Raw genomic sequence first — 6,623 nt, forward strand, 5'->3', positions numbered from 1 at the left:
TGAGTGATGCTGGGGTAGCGCTGAGTGATGATGTGGTAGCGCTGAGTGATGATGTGGTGATGCAGAGGGCAGAAAGGCACAAAAAACTAGTCTAACAGTGGGCAGAAGGGCAGAAAAACAAGGGAAAAACGAGTCTAACAGAGGGCAGAAGGGCCCAAAAAACGAGTCTAACAGAGGGCAGAAAGGCACAAAAAACGAGTCTAACAGAGGGCACAAAGGCACAAAAAACGAGTCTTTGATTTTAAAAAAACTCAGCCATCAGACCAAACCACAAAATGTGCCTTTGACTAACATGACAGATGTAGTCTCGATTGACCTCTATCCTGAAATATCTATGTGACCTATAATCAGTGTAGCTTCAGCGTCATCAAATCCTAAGACGTCAACAAGATAGCTTAAACCGAAGCCCAGAAAACCCATCACTGCTGTTGTAGCAGGCTCTTGCGCTGGCTTCACCACCTCACCTCTTCCGTTAGGAAACTCCATTAAGGATTAGACATCTATGCTGCTGACGTGCCAGATCATCACCCGGGAGGAAGATGTACAAGCCTGACATTTGTATAGCGAAAATTTCTTGTGAGTTTTCACAGATAGTCACGTAAGCATAGGGCAAATACCAGGTGAAGGAGAGTGCATTTCTGAAGACCTTCTCCAAGTACTTGGGGACAAAAGCGGCAGGCTCACAGTCTCGACACATGCAAAACACAGAGGCACAAAGGCACACCGGAATAAACTACTTGGCTGCACTGAAGCTGCATGGGACGCTCTGTTACAGCGGTCACAGGAAGCGGGCATTACTTCAGAGATCTGTAGTAAACCCGCAGGCCACTGGTTGTAACCCATGAAGCAGACATGGCTGCAAGCGCTGCTGTGGGGAATTGTGTAAGGCGCCAAGACAGCACGAGTTTGCTTTGTGTGTCTGTTCACTAGCAGAAGTACTACTGTGCTGCACGCTGTAAAAATGAGCAAACATGTTTGCTTTATGTTTATTGTACGCATGTGAGTGGCAGCACACTCCTGAATCCAGCTCGGGGGGCTCCCACCAAGCAAGTAATGTGGCGGGAGGGGTGAGGAACAGGGCAGGAGCACCAGGCACAAGGGGGAGTGGGAGGGGCTGAGATGCCACATGGCTCCACGGAAACCAGGAACAATGTACAATAAAAAGCCGAACAATGTCTAATTAAACTCCGGTGAAAAAATGGGGATGGTTAGAAACAAAAGGACTCCTATTAAACAAGCCTGGAGTGCTGCGGGAATGAAGGAGCGCAGTAGCAGCAGGATGCCGAACTTAAGTTACATTTTGATAAGAGCGTCTCTGTCTCACGGCCTGGCGGCCGTGAAAGTGAAAGTACAGCCGGCCGGCCTTGGGCAGTGAATAATTAGGGGAGGAGAAATGCCTGAGGCAGAGCGCACGCTGGGGGATGCCTGTGGGAGGAAGGCAGATGGCTTTGATGTGCACGCGCTTTTCACGGGCACTGCATGGAATCGCCCGATGGTTAAGCTCTTGTTAAGCCCCAATATCTCTCGCCAGCAATGCGCAAGCGCATTAGCAGGCGAGACCTAAAAACTGACCACCAATTTCAGACCTACTGGCTTTGCCAGTGCTTGTTTATTTTTGTTTCCAATATTCTTATTGAAATTGGTTACACTGATTTTCCATTATGAATATTTTTGGGAACTACTAGCATTTATCCTCACGTTTTACTAAATGATGCTGCAAAGAAATCAATCACTGTACTTCTAAAGCGCGCTACATACCCGTGAGGGTCTAAAGGCGCTGGGGGGGGGCTACTGATTTGGTCTTGAGAAGTCTTCTGAAGGCCAGCAGGTCCTGGGTCTGTCGTAGGCTGGTCGGGAGAGTGTTCCAGGTCTTGGCGGCGAGGTAGGAGAAAGATCTGCCGCCGATGGTGGCTTTCTGGATGCGAGGGACTGTGGCGAGGTTGGCTGAGCGGAGGCTTCGGGTGGGAGTGTGGAAGCTGAGTCGGTTTTTGAGGTATGTAGGTCCAGTGTTGTGTAGTGCTTTGTGTGCGTGGATGAGGAGTTTAAAGGTGATCCTCTTGTTGACGGGGAGCCAGTGCAGGCCTCTTGGGTGGGGTGTGATGTGGCTGCGTCGGGGGACGTCGAGGATCAGTCGTGCCGAGGCATTCTGGATTCGTTGCAGTCATCTCAGGAGCTTGGTTGTTGTTCCTGAGTAGAGGGCGTTCCCGTAGTCGAGTCTGCTGGTGATGAGGGCCTGGGTGATAGTTTTTCTCGTGTCGGAGGGGATCCGTTTGAAGATCCTGCGGAGCATTCTGAGGGTGTTGAAGCAGGACGCGGAGACCGCCCTGATCATGCGGAGGGTGGAGTCGAGGATGACCCCCAGGTTGCGTGCGTTGTCTGTGGGTTCCTGGGCTGTGCCTAGCGATGTGGGCCACCAAGAGTCGTCCCAGGCTGATGGGGTGGGTCCGAGGATGAGGACCTCTGTCTTGTCCGAATTCAGCTTCAGTCTGCTGTCCTTCATCCAGTCGGCTACGGCCTTCATTCCTCTGTGGAGATTGGATTTGGCGGTGTGGGGGTCTTCGGTTAGGGATATGATCAGCTGGGTGTCGTCGGCGTAGGAGATGATGTTGAGGTTATGTTGTCGTGCAACATGGGCGAGCAGTGCCATGTAGATGTTCAACAGCGTCGGGCTGAGGGAGGATCCCTGTGGGACGCCGCAGATTATCTCGGTGGTTCTTGAGCGGAAGGGTGGGAGGTGGACGCTCTGGGATTAGCCGGAGAGGAAGGATGTGGTCCAGGCCAGTGCCTTCTCTTGGATTCCGGCGTCATGGAGGCATACCTGATATTTTACAGTAGGTTAGCAAAATGTTTCTTTTTTTGCTTTAATTTTTTAATGAACATTTTATTTTGAAATGGGAAAATCATCAATTTTGCTTTCAAGCTTCTGCAGATATTTGCATCAAATCAGAGAGCTTTCTGGGAGCATTATACATAGGCTCATATTGCTAAACTTGGAAACGTGTGTACACATTTTTATACTGGATCCACTGTCAGTAATGCAGTCGGAGCCTACAATATTTACTTAGAGTGCTCACCCTAATAATAAAGCATTTCAATTAATGAACCATAAATGCAAGTATGAACAGCATTAGCATATGGGCAAAAATATTACCTTAACTGCAGACAGTGCCCTTTCTGGATCCATAATGAGGTACTGCAAACAGGCAGCCACGGGGTTGTGCTTCAGGGGGCCGGGCCTACTTGTCCTAAGGACAAAATACACATGAAAACTTGTTGCCCTTGACCCCCAAACAATATGTCCTGGGCGTCGGACAATAGGAATTTCATATCCCCAAGGCCTAATCCAATCTCAATTTTTGCAGCCAATTACTAAACATGTTGAAATTAACTGCTTCAACATTCTTTGAAATTTTGAAAAGCTGCCTGTTTGATCAGCATGCGTCTTTCCACCATATAGGTGCCTAGGGCCAAATATTTATTTTGAAAATGACATACTCTTAAGTTATTTATTGGTCTTTTAATTAATATATAACATAATTTATCTAAGGAGAAATAGCAATTTTTCAAACCGCAGGTTCACAGTGCTGTGAACACACTGACTCAGTTTGGTAGCATAGTATTACTGACTAGAAAATCTACAGATCGGGATCATGACATGTTTTTGGGCTTACTGTATTCATTAATAAATGTATTAACCATTTTTGCTCCAAGTTTCTTTAGAGAATTTTAGCTCATGATGGCATTTACAGCGTACAGGGGTAACAGTGAGTCACAAATTTGAGAAAGGAAGGATACTGCCAAACAGGAGATGTGTGTAGGTAGTGATCCAGCGGCCTATAGGAAATATGTCATAAGCAACGCTACCTAACTCTATAACCTATTACATTAAACACTACTCTAACTCATGGACCCATTAATCAAATATGACATATTTGACCTACTGAATCAGGTGGCCAAATTGAACTTATCTACAACTTATATACAATTTATTACAGCCGCGGTAAAAGATAACATCATTTGAACAAATCCTAACTATTTAAATGACCACCATGGCGATGGCATCTAGCTATTAGTAACCCACACTTCTGAATAATCAAGACCAGCTTGTTTCCAAAAGTAAGATTTTATTAACTAATTGTAGATTGTTGTGAATATAATTTTATAAATGTAATTTTATTAGAATCATAGTAAGCATATTTGAAAACATTATAGGAAATTACAGTTTCAAGCAAGAAAATAAAAGTATAGCTTTTCTAAAATCCTAAGTCCCTAGCTAAGTTAGAATAAATGGAAATAAGGTAAAGTCTTTATGAGTTCTTACGTGCTCCAAGCAAAGTCCGTCAGCACGACACCCTCATCTGAAAGTTGAAAAGCAGCAGCCAGCACTAACCATAGGGCACGGGTTTTTATACCTTTCTACGCTAGCTAATCTAAGTAAAGGAAAATTTTCTGCAAAAGTCGATGTCCCATTGGTCCGAAAGTGACAAGTGACATGTCACCCCATATTTCAAAACTTCCATTCTGTCATATTCTTTGAGACCATTGTCTTTATTGTACGTGTTCCAAAGCTTCCTTAGTTTGCAACAAATTTGAACAAGAGTTCTCACTGGTTTCATTTCACTTCCTCGGATGCCAAGTTATCAAAATGTTCTTTCTGCCGGTTTCTGACCTTGGCCACGTCCGACAAAAATAATGACAGCGCTTCTTCATTGTTAAGTGAATGTAACTTTCATGGAAAACTTTAGGGTGGACATCGTGCTTCAGGCAGAAATTGAATTCATCTTTTTGCAAACTCGAGCAAACTAGGCCCAAAAGCAGGCAACTTATTTTTCTAGTATAAAACAAACACAAGAAAAGTATTAATGAAAGAAATATTATTTTATTCTGTTTCCACCCTTCGTTTACTAATAAATTAACCCACCCTATTAGTCTAATGTTACCTAGCAAGAAGCAAACAAATAAAGCAGCATTTTATATCTACCAGTCTTCATAAATCCATGAAATCTTATATGCACCTATAATAGTAGAAATAACATCACATAGACAAGGAAAGCAAAACAAGCGCATACCACTTTTAAATCTGCTGCCGTTAGTAATGACAAAAATGAAAACGACAAAATTAATTTATTATTTTTGCACAAGCAAAAGATGCAACAATAATGCACGTTTATGAGCACACATGTTAATATCCCCATGTGTAATGTTTAATCTAAGTTGAGTTAGCATAACACATCACAAATCATTAATATTATTAATTTATATTATGGAAGTGTGACTTCACGAGTTTAAACAAAATATTATTTTCTATCTCGCTTCATCAACTCCCTCATCTGGTGATTAACAAATCACCACACCACCACCCAAAATTTGGAAAATTTAGACTACTTGGAAAATGATTCAAATTCATTTGAGTTAGTATTTCTAGAAATTTGTTTCTGAAAAATCCTTGCAATTGTCATACTGTGCTCTGTGCAATTCTTGTAACTCAATCTCCCTTTCTTCTTCTTTATTAATTTTATAAATTCTTCTCTTTTCTCTCATTTGTTTCTTTCTCTTATGCAACAAACAACCAATTTTCGTCAGAACAAATATGAATATTATCACAATCAAAGGTGCCAAAATCTTGCCAAGAACTGAACTTCCAATTTCATGGAACCAATTTTTTATAGTTTGAAATCTCTTTGAAAGTCTTTCTGAAAAATCTTCTTCTTCCAATGGAATTATCTCTGAATGCATTTCAGTAATGTTCTTAATATACATCTCAATGTTCTTACTCTCATCAGGAATGTAAGTGCAACAATGTTGCACATGTAAAATGCCGCAGACTCCTCCCTCTTTTGCAAGGAGTATGTCTAAAGCAAGGCGATCTTGAATCACCATAGATCTAATTGCAATGACCTCAACATTCACTAATTGGAAACCATCAGCTGTATCTGTTGACAATCTGTCAACAATTGTGGATAATTTTCTGATTCTCCCTGCATTCAGGGTTATACCTACTAAAGGTATCACTGCTTCAAAAATATCTCCCAAAATTTCTGTAAAAGTTTCTCTTTTAGCCCTATTTACATAATTATTAATTTTGAACAATCCTTCTGTATTTCTATCAACATGAAAGATTTTAGGGAAAACAATCCCAACATAACAAGTCCCATACCAGTGGTCAGGAAGGTTGTAGTAAGCTTTATCACCACAAACAAAATAAATCCCAGGGAAAATTGGATCTTTTCCACCTTTGAATCCCCAACCTCCCAAAATCTGATATGTATCTTCACAATTGCTCACACCCACAAAGTAATTATCAAAAAGTGTATTGTCCCTTCTAATGCAAAGCTTACCACTAATTGGTTTGTCTATGTGAATTGCAGCGTTATCAAGTGTTTTACCATTTAACTTCTCATCCTCTTTTTGCCAGAACCTAGACTTGGTCTGCTTGACTATTTCATTTCTCTTGTAAATTGCTCTCCTCAACTAGGTTCAAAAATGTCTTTCCTTCAACACTTAATTTGCAGGTTAGATTGTTTTTGTAAGCATACTCATATGTGAGTTCATTAGTAACAAGGAAAAATTCCCTCATCTGTTTAGCCTTTTTATGCTTATTTAAAGTAGCCTCAATTTTTAAA

Source organism: Lissotriton helveticus, chromosome 10 (assembly GCF_964261635.1).
Source record: "Lissotriton helveticus chromosome 10, aLisHel1.1, whole genome shotgun sequence".
Taxonomy (NCBI): domain Eukaryota; kingdom Metazoa; phylum Chordata; class Amphibia; order Caudata; family Salamandridae; genus Lissotriton; species Lissotriton helveticus.